Source organism: Engystomops pustulosus, chromosome 9 (assembly GCF_040894005.1).
Source record: "Engystomops pustulosus chromosome 9, aEngPut4.maternal, whole genome shotgun sequence".
In the NCBI taxonomy this organism is placed as follows: Eukaryota; Metazoa; Chordata; class Amphibia; order Anura; family Leptodactylidae; genus Engystomops; species Engystomops pustulosus.
Genome location: NC_092419.1, coordinates 104,536,299 through 104,551,269, shown reverse-complemented (window position 1 = coordinate 104,551,269; position 14,971 = coordinate 104,536,299). Strand labels below are relative to the sequence as shown.

The window sequence follows — 14,971 nt, the reverse complement described above, 5'->3', positions numbered from 1 at the left end:
TTATATTCCTGTACATAGGGGGCAGTATTATAGTAGTTATATTCTTGTACATAGGGGACAGTATTATAGTAGTTATATTCTTGTACATAGGGGGCAGTATTATAGTAGTTATATTCTTGTACATAGGGGGAAGTATTATAGTAGTTATATTCCTGTACATAGGGGGCAGTATTATAGTAGTTATATTCTTGTACATAGGGGGCAGTATTATAGTAGTTATATTCTTGTACATAGGGGGAAGTATTATAGTAGTTATATTCCTGTACATAGGGGGCAGTATTATAGTAGTTATATTCTTGTATATAGGGGGCAGTATTATAGTAGTTATATTCCTGTACATAGGGGGCAGTATTATAGTAGTTATATTCTTGTACATAGGGGGCAGTATTATAGTAGTTATATTCCTGTACATAGGGGGCAGTATTATAGTAGTTATATTCTTGTACATAGGAGGCAGTATTATAGCAGTTATATTCTTGTACATAGGGGGCAGAATTATAGTAGTTATATTCTTGTACATAGGGAGCAGTATTATAGTAGTTCTATTCCTGTACATAGGGGCAGTATTATTGTCATCATTACACTGCACAAAACTGGCCGAACAGGGAAGAGTATCGCAGCGAGAAAGATTGCACCTCAGTCACCGATCTATCGCATCATCAAGGAATTTTAAGGAGAGAGGTTCCATTGTTACCAAAAAGGCTCCAGGGGCCCAAGAAGGACCAGCAAGCGCCAGGACCGTCTCTTAAAAGTGTCTCAGCTTGGGGATGGGGCTCCCAGCAGTGCAGAGCTCAGGAATGGCAGCAGCAGGTGTGAGGCATCTGCACGCACTGTGACACTGCGGAGACTCATGGAGCAAGGCCTGGTGTCCAGGAGGGCAGCAACGAACCACTTCTCTCCAGAAACCATCAGGGACAGACTGATATTCTGCAGGAGGTGCAGGGAGTGGACTGCTGAGGACTGGGGGAAAGTCACAGGAGGTCATTTACTAAGGGCCCGATTCGCGTTTTCCCGACGTGTTACCCGAATATTTTTGATTTGCGCCGATTTCCCCTGAATTGCCCCGGGATTTTGTCGCACGCGATCGGATTGTGGCGCATCGGCGCTGGCATGCACACAACGGAAATCGGGGGGCGTGGCCGAACGAAAACCCAATGGATTCGGAAAAAACGCCGCATTTTTAAAAAAAAATCTGTCGCGGAGCTTGCACTTACCTTCACTCAGCCCGGCTCGGTGAACTCCAGTGCGTTCCGATGCCTTTCAGCACAGCAGCGCCACCTGGTGGACGGCGGAGGAACTGCCTTAGTGAATCCCGGCCGGACCCGAATCCAGCGCAGAGAACGTGCCGCTGGATCGCGAATGGACCGGGTAAGTAAATCTGCCCCATTGTCTCTAATGAATCCCCTTTCCAATAGTTTGCAACATCTGTAAAACAGCTTGTTGGAAGAAGACAAGGTGAGCGATCCCACCAGTCTTGTCTCATGTCACCTGTAAAGCCTCCTGCAGTCATTCATGTGTGGGGCGGCTTCTCAGCCAAGGGAATCGCCCTAATAACACCTCCATGAATAAAGAATGGAGCAGAATGTCCTCCAGGAGCCGCTTCTCCCAACCCTCCAGGAGCAGATGGTGATGAGCAATGCCTCCTCCAGCATGATGGAGCACCTGCCATAAAGGGGAGAACTAAATGGTGCAGGGAACAGAACACAGAGATTCTGGGTCCATGGCCCGGAAACTCCCCAGATCTTATCCCATTGAGAACTTGTGGTCAATCACCAAGAGACGGGGGACAAACAAAACCCAACACATTGTGACAGAATGCAGCAGTGACTGTGCAGGAATGGACGGCGATCAGTCAGGATCTGGTGCAGAAGGTGAGTGAGAGCCGCCAGGGAGAATTGCAGAGGTCCTGGAGAAGAAGGAGAGGTCCTGCAGATACTGACTCGCTGCAGTAACTCCTCCTACCTGACAATAAAAGCTTCTGCTCCCCATAATATGATTGCACTTGTATCTATGTATGTGATAAACATCTGACAGACCAGAGGGACACATCATGTGACAATATAATATTTGTGTCATTCTCTAAACTTATGGCCAGGACTGTACAATAACACAGGGCAGATAATAAGAGCAGGATCCATCATGGACCTCATGAAGTTCTTTATCTACTTGTATAATGTATGCAGCAGGTAGATGGAAGTTGTACTGTGCATTCCTATCCAGCAGTGTCATAGCAGCTCGGGCTTGCTGGGACTTTATTTACATGTCAGAAACCCCATTCTTCACTTCTACTTCTTACAGCTGTTGGTTTGCTACAGTTGTATCCAGTCTAAACAATCATATTTACTAAACAGTCTAATAAATTGTAATACACCATGGCAGGAAAAACCTGTGCTGCTGCTTTGTTTTAGTGAAATCCCCCTCAACTGGATAGACTGTAACAAATCCTCAGCAGTGCAAAGTTTTATATCCATAAAGCTGAGGGTTTGCTACGGTTGTATACAACACCAATTGATTCCAGCCTTGTTTTATAGCATGATTACATACAGATTGCTTTCATTAAATATCAGCAAACACCCAGTACTTCTCATAGGTGAGAGTTTGTTACAATTGCTTCCAGTGTACAGTAATTCCAAACAATCATCACTGACACATGGCAATAAACCAAGTGCTGCAGCTTTATTTGCCACAAAATCACCTAGACTGAATACATTGGGGCTCATTCACATGGGGCACGTGGCGTTTTGAACCCGAGTTTAGTCATGCGTTTTAAAAAGGCATCCGTTTTTGTCCGGTTTTCCCAATTATCTTAATTAAAAATGGATAAAAACGCATGAGTTTTTTAACAGGCTGAAAACGCTTGACTAAAAACGGGTTCAAAATGCCACATGTGCAACCACCCTTAGGCGGGCGGCACACGTGGCATTTTGAACCCGTTTTTGGGTCGTTTTTAGGCAGTCCATTAAAAACGCATGTGTTTAGAAACGCATCCGTTTTTTGAAAATGCATCCGTTTTTGACAGGTTTTACCAATTATCTTAATTAAAACTGGTCAAAAACTGATGCGTTTGCAAAAAACGCATGTTTTTTTTAACGGGCTGCTTAAAAACTGCCCCAAAACTGGTACAAAACGCCATGTGTGCCGCCAGCCTTAGGCCAGGTTCACACGTACCGCTAGGCGTCCGTTCATAACGCAAGTTCTTCATGGCTAAAATGGCTTGCAAGGGTATAAGAAGTGTGTGCGCTGGGATTGTGGCGCATGCGACCCTTTTGTGGCGCAGCTGCACTGGCTTCCATGCAACACAAATTAGGACAAGTGCTGTCGGGCGGTCCAACTGATTCGGACAGAGCGCCATATTTAACTTTCAAATTGTGTGCACCGCAAAAAAGATGGTGAGCTCTGTGCGGACCTGTGTGGGGAAGCATCACATTCATGATTAATGGCGCACGATTATAGATGGACAATGCACTTTTAGTGAACTGTCCGAATTTCTAAGTAAATGTGCCCCACTATGTTCAGCCATTGTATGTAATGTTCTCTGACAGCAGATACAGCGCAGATTTATTCTCACAGTTTATTCTTTGTTGGCAGCACCAATGTAATCCTGCGCTGATACATTGTAGCAGACTAGGACTTCAGAGAGATTTGGGCTGCTGTTGCTTTGCTTCTACTATAGGCTAACAATGTTTTATTGTAGAAGAATAAATAGTTCTCCTTCACTGTCAACAAACATGAAATACCTCATACTGCTCACAGCTGAGGGTTTGTTCCATTTGCATTCAGGCTAGACTTGACTGTAGGTTTGTTTTTACTGTCTGTAAATAATGTGATCACAAGGATTCGATCTGCACTTTTTTTTTTTTGCAGGAGTCTATACAGTTCTTATTCACTGACATTAAACATGAGAATACTTCTCACAGCTGAGGGTTTGCTCCATTTGGATTCAAACTAGAGAATCCTCTTTGATTTAAACAGTCAGGATTATACACATTAGACCTGCACTGCGATACATTGTAACAAATCCAGAGTAGAAGATTATGTCTAGTCTGGATGCAACTGTAGCAAACTGGCATCTGTGGGAAATATTATGTCTGTACTGGTTTACAGCCAAGGTTTCCATTCAGTGACAGCAAGTGGACTATTTACTAAACACACAGGACAAGGCTTCCTGTTCTTATAATTCTGCTGCTATTAGAGGAACTCTGAAGGATAAAACGTGTATGTTATGATAATAGCTGCAATGAGATGCTGACAGTGATTTACCCCTCCCATAATCCAGGGACACCCTGTTCCCTATAGGATTCCTGGAAATGATGGGAAGATTATGGGAAGCCATTGCTGTGCTGAGGAAGTAATCGCTCAGCTTTACACAATCCTGATTGACATAACCTGATCCCGGGAGTTTGGGCCAATACGCAGAAGCCTTGTAGGGGATATTATGCCGTCCTCTGGATCAACACTACAGGATTTATAGGTTGGACTTGATGAACCAATGTCTCGTTCTAACCTTATCTGCTATGGTCACCTACATTCCTGACTCTTTCTTCACATTTGCTGTACCTGTGTCAGTCTTCACTGCAGCTCTTATTCTATTTAGCTTTTACAAATTTCCCAATGTTTTTCTATAAATACTTTAGATAAATCCTGTATTGATATATTTGACTACCTGCGGTAAACTCTAAAAGGGGCACTCAGGAGCTTCCTATACTGAGATCACAATATGCAGTTAGCTCCCCCTAGTGGTGGGAGGTTGAATTTTTCATGTAACTCAATGGGGCACATTTACTTACCTGGTCCCTGTGCGATCCCCGTTGTCCGACGAGAATGAAGTCTGCTGCGATTCAATAAGATTGTGTGCGCCTGATATCCTGCATGTGTCGCTTCCCCGCTCAGGTCCGACGGAATTCACCTTCTTCTTCCAGGTGCATGCGAGTGTGCGATACAATTTGAATTGTTAAATCCCGCACGTAGTCTGAATCCGTCAGATCGTCTGTCGGCCCACCCCCCGATTTGTGTTGCATTAAAGCCGGCGTGATTGCAACACAATCCGATCGCGTGCGACGCAATCCCCGTCGCGATCCCTGAAAACGTCGGAAAACCCCACGGAAATGCGGCCGCGGGACCTTAGCAAATAAGCCCCATTTTCTTTTTACTGACACATTTCAGAGTCACATTTCAGACATAGGCAGTCCAAAAGGTTCCATAATTGGAAGCAACTATAGTTACAACTGCACCCTCCAGGTGACGCTATAAGATGTAAGACGCTTGCTAAAATTTTTAATTTTATAGTTTAATGACATAAAAAAATTCATAACTATTTCCCCTCCCGTATGTCTACGACTACATTGATCCCACTGTCTCACAATACACATACAGAATCTAAATACACTGTACAAAATCTACTATTTTACTATTAGGCAAGGTTTTTTTAAGGAATCCTTTTGGTTTCCAGAGACAGCAGTGCATTGTGGGAGCCGCGATTATAGGTCACATGAATGGCTGTCCGCATCTGCACATAGGTTGTGTACGGTATTACACCTCAGCTCTCTTGGGGCATATGGGGCAGAACTGCAATAGCTACACGAAAGCAAAGGATAGCCTAAGGATGAAAGATTTGATTCAAGCCATCTCATTTATATACGATTAGACGTACCACGCCACCTTTACCTGTAGCCCTTTATCTCACTCCCTTACAGAAATACTGAACACTTTCGGCCACACTCAGCATGTTGACAATGGTAATCTGGGCTGACAGCTCTCGGAAGTACATGTACGAGCCATCTTTTAAAAAGGCGGAAATCACTTCTGGGGCTCCACCCCCTTTGGGGCTGAAACACAGTATTATGGGTCTCATTCTGTCCTGGGTTTAGTCATTGGTAAATATTGGGGTCTTCACCTCATCAATTCCTTGACAAAGTCGGTCAATCACAATGCACTTGTAGTTCCATAGAAGCAACATGACCATGAAGATGACGATCAACATGGCCGCCACCATCACCACCACCACCCGGTTCCTGGGGCTCAGTCCACGCTCATGACAAGTCTCTGTAGAGATGATAGGCATGGCGGCCACGTGTTCCTCTTCATCTTCAATAAGCAGAGTCTTGGATTGGATTTGACCTGGACAAATTATCTTCATTGTGACCCAAATTCTGTGGAGATATAATGGAGAGAGTTATGAGGATGCCACAGATTAGAAGCCTGGAGGAGCTGGTGCCAATAGATATGCCCAAAATTACTGATAATAATGATGGAGATTCACTTCACTTTGGTAGGTCCATTCATATCCACAAATTATATAGAGAGCCCCTGTAATACCTTATTTCACCTGCGGGGTGCTGCAGGGAAATTACAAACTTGTTGTAAGGTTCCCTCAATATTAAGATCATACATCAGGAGACTTCCAAAAAATTATGACCTTTAGAAACCGGAACTCTCTCCAATATCTACCGGACTTGTCCGTGTCCTGTAAAGTAGGAACTATTGAGTGCCTACATCACAAGAAAGCGTGCAATTGATTGGGACTTAACAAAAGGGATGTAGTCACTCCCCCAAAAATAGAAGATATAAAGGAAACCCCCTTTAAGGGCAGCCATGTTGGTCATTAGATTTGTACCTAGTTACTGTCTCTGTGCCATATGCAGTCAGCTGATGCCATAGCAACCAATCACAGAACATCTTTCATCTCTTCTACTGCTGTGGTAAAATGAAAGCTGCACTGTGATTGGTGGCTGTGGACAGGAGGGCTGTATGAGAGGGAGGACATTATAGAAAGGAAAGATTTGTAATAAAAGGTTAATTATAAACCGATAATTAGAGAAGTTTTACTGTGTACTTCATGGAGGACAAGAAAAATACTGAGAAACTCATCCTACATGCAGAGTCAGCAAAATGTACACAGCTAAAACAGCAGTCACCCCAAAATAGCATCTTGTACAGACATAGAGGAGCTGTACTAAGCAAATACTTATATAATACTAAATAATAAAACAGATACCGTATCCTTAATAAGCCATGTAGGGTATTTCAACAATAGCTCCTAATAAATAATGAGGTTTTACTGAGCATAGACCCCTATATAATAGGAGTAGGTGATAGCAGGATGATACTGGGGAGTTGTACTGAGCATAGACCCCTATATAATAGGAGTAGGTGATAGCAGGATGATACTGGGGAGTTGTACTGAGCATAGACCCATATATAATAGGACTAGGTGATAGCAGAATGATACTGGGGAGTTGTACTGCGCATAGACCCATATATAATAGGATGAGGTGATAGCAGGATGATACTGGGGAGTTGTACTGAGCACAGTCCCATATATAATAGGACTAGGTGATAGCAGAATGATACTGGGGAGTTGTACTGAGCATAGACCCATATATAATAGGATGAGGTGATAGCAGGATGATACTGGGGAGTTGTACTGCGCATAGACCCATATATAATAGGATGAGGTGATAGCAGGATGATACAGGGGAGTTGTACTGAGCATAGTCCCCTATATAATAGGACTAGGTGATAGCATGATGATACTGGGGAGTTGTACTGAGCATAGACCCCTATATAATAGGACTAGGTGATAGCAGGATGATACTGGGGAGTTGTACTGTGCATAGACCCATATATATTAGGACTAGGTGATAGCAGGATGATACCGGGGAGTTGTACTGAGCATAGTCCCATATATATTAGGACTATGTGATAGCAGGATGATACTCGGAAGTAGTACTGAGCACAGTACCATATATAATAGGACTAGGTGATAGCAGGATGATACAGGGGAGTTGTACTGAGCATAGACCCCTATATAATAGGATGAGGTGATAGCAGGATGATACTGGGGAGTTGTACTGAGCATAGACCCATATATAATAGGATGAGGTGATAGCAGGATGATACTGGGGAGTTGTACTGAGCATAGACCCATATATAATAGGATGAGGTGATAGCAGGATGATAATGGGGAGTTGTACTGAGCACAGTCCCATATATAATAGGACTAGGTGATAGCAGAATGATACTGGGGAGTTGTACTGAGCATAGTCCCCTATATAATAGGACTAGGTGATAGCATGATGATACTGGGGAGTTGTACCGAGCATAGACCCCTATATAATAGGATGAGGTGATAGCAAGATGATACTGGGAAGATGGACTGAGCATAGACCCATATATATTAGGACTAGGTGATAGCAGGATGATACCGGGGAGTTGTACTGAGCATAGTCCCATATATATTAGGACTAGGTGATAGCAGGATGATACTGGGGAATTGTACTGATCATAGTCCCATATATAATAGGATGAGGTGATAGCAGGATGATACAGGGGAGTTGTACTGAGCATAGTCCCATATATAATAGGACTAGGTGACAGTAGGATGATACTGGGGAGTTGTACTGAGCATAGACCCCAATATAATAGGATGAGGTGATAGCAAGATGATACTGGGAAGATGGACTGAGCATAGACCCATATATATTAGGACTAGGTGATAGCAGGATGATACCGGGGAGTTGTACTGAGCATAGTCCCATATAAATTAGGACTAGGTGATAGCAGGATGATACTGGGGAATTGTACTGAGCATAGTCCCATATATAATAGGATGAGGTGATAGCAGGATGATACAGGGGAGTTGTACTGAGCATAGTCCCATATATAATAGGACTAGGTGATAGCAGGATGATACTGGGGAATTGTACTGAGCATAGTCCCATATATAATAGGATGAGGTGATAGCAGGATGATACAGGGGAGTTGTACTGAGCATAGTCCCATATATAATAGGACTAGGTGATAGCAGGATGATACCTGGGAGTTGTACTGAGCATAGACCCATATATAATAGGACTAGGTGATAGCAGGATGATACTGGGGAGTTGTACTGAGCATAGACCCATATATAATAGGATGAGGTGATAGCAGGATGATACTGGGGAGTTGTACTGAGCATAGACCCATATATAATAGGACTAGGTGATAGCAGGATGATACTGGGGAGTTGTACTGAGCATAGACCCCTATATAATAGGATGAGGTGATAGCAGGATGATACTGGGGAGTTGTACTGAGCACAGTCCCATATATAATAGGACTAGGTGATAGCAGAATGATACTGGGGAGTTGTACTGAGCATAGACCCATATATAATAGGATGAGGTGATAGCAGGATGATACTGGGGAGTTGTACTGCGCATAGACCCATATATAATAGGATGAGGTGATAGCAGGATGATACAGGGGAGTTGTACTGAGCATAGACCCATATATAATAGGACTAGGTGATAGCACGATCATACAGGGGAGTTGTACTGAGCATAGTCCCCTATATAATAGGACTAGGTGATAGCAGGATGATACAGGGGAGTTGTACTGAGCATAGTCCCCTATATAATAGGACTAGGTGATAGCATGATGATACTGGGGAGTTGTACTGAGCATAGACCCCTATATAATAGGACTAGGTGATAGCAGGATGATACTGGGGAGTTGTACTGTGCATAGACCCATATATATTAGGACTAGGTGATAGCAGGATGATACCGGGGAGTTGTACTGAGCATAGTCCCATATATATTAGGACTATGTGATAGCAGGATGATACTCGGAAGTAGTACTGAGCACAGTACCATATATAATAGGACTAGGTAATAGCAGGATGATACAGGGGAGTTGTACTGAGCATAGACCCCTATATAATAGGATGAGGTGATAGCAGGATGATACTGGGGAGTTGTACTGAGCATAGACCCATATATAATAGGATGAGGTGATAGCAGGATGATACTGGGGAGTTGTACTGAGCATAGACCCATATATAATAGGATGAGGTGATAGCAGGATGATACTGGGGAGTTGTACTGAGCATAGACCCATATATAATAGGATGAGGTGATAGCAGGATAATACTGGGGAGTTGTACTGAGCATAGTCCCATATATAATAGGATGAGGTGATAGCAGGATGATACTGGGGAGTTGTACTGAGCATAGACCCATATATAATAGGATGAGGTGATAGCAGGATGATACTGGGGAGTTGTACTGAGCACAGTCCCATATATAATAGGACTAGGTGATAGCAGAATGATACTGGGGAGTTGTACTGAGCATAGTCCCCTATATAATAGGACTAGGTGATAGCATGATGATACTGGGGAGTTGTACTGAGCATAGACCCCTATATAATAGGATGAGGTGATAGCAAGATGATACTGGGAAGATGGACTGAGCATAGACCCATATATATTAGGACTAGGTGATAGCAGGATGATACCGGGGAATTGTACTGAGCATAGTCCCATATATAATAGGATGAGGTGATAGCAGGATGATACAGGGGAGTTGTACTGAGCATAGTCCCATATATAATAGGACTAGGTGATAGCAGAATGATACTGGGGAGTTGTACTGAGCATAGACCCATATATAATAGGATGAGGTGATAGCAGGATGATACTGGGGAGTTGTACTGAGCATAGACCCATATATAATAGGACTAGGTGATAGCAGGATGATACTGGGGAGTTGTACTGAGCATAGACCCATATATAATAGGATGAGGTGATAGCAGGATGATAATGGGGAGTTGTACTGAGCATAGTCCCATATATAATAGGACTAGGTGATAGCAGGATGATACTGGGGAGTTGTACTGAGCATAGTCCCATATATAATGGGACTAGGTGATAGCAGGATGATACCGGGGAGTTGTACTGAGCATAGTCCCATATATAAAATGACTAGGTGATAGCAGGATGATACTGGGGAGTTGTACTGAGCATAGTCCCATATATAATGGGACTAGGAGATAGCACGATCATACAGGGGAGTTGTACTGAGCATAGACCCATATATAATAGGATGAGGTGATAGCAGGATGATACCGGGGAGTTGTACTGAGCATAGTCCCATATATAATAGGATGAGGTGATAGCAAGATGATACTGGGGAGATGGACTGAGCATAGACCCATATATAAAATGACTAGGTGATAGCAGGATGATACTGGGGAGTTGTACTGAGCATAGACCCATATATAATAGGACTAGGTGATAGCAGAATGATACTGGGGAGTTGTACTGAGCATAGACCCCATATATAATAGGATGAGGTGATAGCAGGATGATACTGGGGAGTTGTACTGAGCATAGACCCATATATAATAGGACTAGGTGATAGCAGGATGATACCGGGGAGTTGTACTGAGCATAGTCCCATATATAATAGGATGAGGTGATAGCAAGATGATACTGGGAAGATGGACTGAGCATAGAACCATATATATTAGGACTAGGTGATAGCAGGATGATACCGGGGAGTTGTACTGAGCATAGTCCCATATATAATAGGACTAGGAGATAGCACGATCATACAGGGGAGTTGTACTGAGCATAGACCCATATATAATAGGACTAGGTGATAGCAGGATGATACCGGGGAGTTGTACTGAGCATAGTCCCATATATAATAGGACTAGGAGATAGCAGGATGATACTGGGGAGTTGTACTGAGCATAGACCCATATATAATAGGACTAGGAGATAGCAGGATGATACTGGGGAGTTGTACTGAGCATAGACCCATATATAATAGGACTAGGTGATAGCAGGATGATACTGGGGAGTTGTACTGAGCATAGACCCATATATAATAGGATGAGGTGATAGCAGGATGATACTGGGGAGTTGTACTGAGCATAGACCCCAATATAATAGGACTAGGAGATAGCAGGATGATACAGGGGAGTTGTACTGAGCATAGACCCCTATATAATAGGATGAGGTGATAGCAGGATGATACAGGGGAGTTGTACTGAGCATAGACCCATATATAATAGGATGAGGTGATAGCAGGATGATACAGGGGAGTTGTACTGAGCATAGACCCATATATAATAGGACTAGGTGATAGCAGGATGATACAGGGGAGTTGTACTGAGCATAGACCCCATATATAAAATGACTAGGTGATAGCAGGATGATACTGGGGAGTTGTACTGAGCATAGTCCCATATATAATAGGATGAGGTGATAGCATGATGATACTGGGGAGTTGTACTGAGCATAGACCCATATATATTAGGACTAGGTGATAGCAGGATGATACCGGGGAGTTGTACTGAGCATAGTCCCATATATAATAGGAGTAGGTGATAGCACGATGATACAGGGGAGTTGTACTGAGCATAGACCCATATATAATAGGACTAGGTGATAGCAGGATGATACTGGGGAGTTGTACTGAGCATAGACCCCATATATAAAATGACTAGGTGATAGCAGGATGATACTGGGGAGTTGTACTGAGCACAGTCCCATATATAATAGGATGAGGTGATAGCAGGATGATACTGGGGAGTTGTACTGAGCACAGTCCCCTATATAATAGGAGTAGGTGATAGCAGGATGATACTGGGGAGTTGTACTGAGCATAGTCCCATATATAATAGGATGAGGTGATAGCAGGATGATACTGGGGAGTTGTTCTGAGCATAGTCCCATATATAAAATGACTAGGTGATAGCAGGATGATACTGGGGAGTTGTACTGAGCATAGTCCCATATATAATAGGATGAGGTGATAGCAGGATGATACTGGGGAGTTGTACTGAGCATAGTCCCATATATAATAGGATGAGGTGATAGCAGGATGATACTGGGAAGTTGTACTGAGCATAGTCCCATATATAATAGGATGAGGTGATAACATGATGATACTGGGGAGTTGTACTGAGCATAGACCCCACATATAAAATGACTAGGTGATAGCGGGATGATACTGGGGAATTGTACTGAGCATAGTCCCATATATAATAGGATGAGGTGATAGCAGGATGATACTGGGGAGTTGTACTGAGCATAGACCCATATATAATAGGAGTAGGTGATAGCAGGATGATACTGGGGAGTTGTACTGAGCATAGACCCATATATAATAGGACTAGGTGATAGCAGAATGATACTGGGGAGTTGTACTGAGCATAGTCCCATATATAATAGGATGAGGTGATAGCAGGATGATACAGGGGAGTTGTACTGAGCATAGTCCCATATATAATAGGATGAGGTGATAGCAGGATGATACAGGGGAGTTGTACTGAGCATAGTCCCATATATAATAGGACTAGGTGACAGTAGGATGATACTGGGGAGTTGTACTGAGCATAGACCCATATATAATAGGACTAGGTGATAGCAGGATGATACTGGGGAGTTGTACTGAGCATAGACCCATATATAATAGGATGAGGTGATAGCGGGATGATACTGGGGAGTTGTACTGAGCATAGACCCATATATAATAGTAGACATTCTGCACACTCCCATATAACAACATAGGACAGATAATAAGAGCTGGATCCACCATGGACCTCATGAAGTTCTTTAACTACAAGTATAATGTATGCATCAGGTAGATGGAAATTGTACTGTGCATTCCTATCCAGCAGTGGCTGAAGTTATACTGAGCATATACAGAAAATCTAATCCCTACTAATTCTGGAGGTGCAGGGGTGTGAGGGAGCAGACAGCAGACAGGACCTACCTGATCCTCCTGTGCAGCCAGTGACAGCCCCAGATCTGAGCTGCTGCAGGATTTATCTACTGCCAGGACCCTCCCTCCCTGCAGCAGCGCCACACATCGCCTCACTAGTGTCATAGCAGCTCGGGCTTGCTGGGACTTGTAGTTTATTTACATGTCAGAAACCCCATTCTTCACCTGTACCTCTTACAGCTGAAGGTTTGTTACCTTTGTATGCAGTCTAAACAATCAGATGTGTACTAAACAGTCTGATAAATTGTAATACAACATGCCAGGAAAAACCTGTGCTGCTGCTTTGTTTTAGTGAGATCCCCCTTAACTGGATAGAATGGGACAAATCCTCAGCATTTCAATGTTTTAATATTTATAGAGGAGTTCAGACAATATTATGAATGTCTGATAGCAGGGATAAAGCGTATTAACTCTCATAGCAGAGGGTTTGTTACAGTTGTATACAACACCAATTGATTCCAGCCCTGATACATTGTAACTGCGATGATTTCGTGCAATGCAGTGACAAGTAATAGATTTGTTATTGTTTTGTAGCAAGATTATATAAAAAATGTTTCAAATCCCTGTGCTTCTCACAGATGAGGGTTTGTTACAGTATCATCCTATCCAAATAATCATCACTGATACATGGCAAGAAACCAAGTGCTGCTGCTTTCTTTAGCTGTTACATAATCACCTAGATAGGACATATTGTGACAAAACATCAGCTGTGAATAATATTATGTTCAGTCATTGTATATAATGTTCTCTGACAGCAGATTTAGTCTCACAGCTTAGTCTTTGTTAGCAGCACCGATGTAATCCTGCGCTGATACATTGTAGCAGACAAGGACATCAGAGAGATTTGCTATTGGTTTGCTTTTACTGTCTGTAAACAATGTGCTCACAAGTAATCGATCTGCACTTGTATTTTTAACAGGAGTATATACAGTTCTCTCACAATTCACTGGCAGCAAACACGAAAGACCTTATACTTTTTACAGCTGAGGGTTTGTTCCATTTGCATTCCAACTAGAGAATCCTCCTGTGATACAGTGTAACAAATGTACTGCTGGAGAATTGTACCAGCAATGGTTTATGCCTGGATACAACTGTTTCAAACTGGCAGATGTGAGATCTTTTAAGTCTGTACAAGTTTGCAGCCACAATTCCCATTCACTGACAGCAAGCAGACTGTATTTACACAACACTGGGAGAGCCCCTGTTCACATGATGCCAACTGTGGCAAGAGTCAAGGGCGTCATGCAGGGGTGGAAGCAGACAGGGGACCCCTAACATCTTTGTGCCCAGGCTCCAATGGTGAGAAGTTTTAATAAAAGGTAAAATATGACTTTTAAGTATTCTGGCCCGGAGTTATAGTATGATAATAAGCTTATTATAGACCAGTAATACCAGTTTTAGCTGGCAGCCTGACA

General features: G+C 43.0%; 1 protein-coding gene and 1 long non-coding RNA gene across 2 annotated transcripts in view; one reads left to right on the top strand and one right to left on the bottom strand.

Moving 5' to 3' along the window:
• The first annotated feature begins 1,847 nt into the window (after positions 1-1,847).
• LRRC26 (leucine rich repeat containing 26) overlaps positions 1,848-14,971 on the top strand; it is a 33,497-nt gene continuing 20,373 nt past the window's right edge. The window contains exon 1 of the transcript XR_011849831.1: positions 1,848-1,871. The gene's annotated coding sequence lies outside the window, so the exon portion shown is untranslated. The remainder of the gene's footprint in view (positions 1,872-14,971) is intronic.
• On the bottom strand, positions 5,267-13,667 carry LOC140077014 (uncharacterized). The gene is made up of 2 exons (XR_011849685.1): positions 13,548-13,667; positions 5,267-6,149 (listed from the first exon to the last, which is right to left on the bottom strand). It is a non-coding gene; the product is annotated as an uncharacterized lncRNA (long non-coding RNA).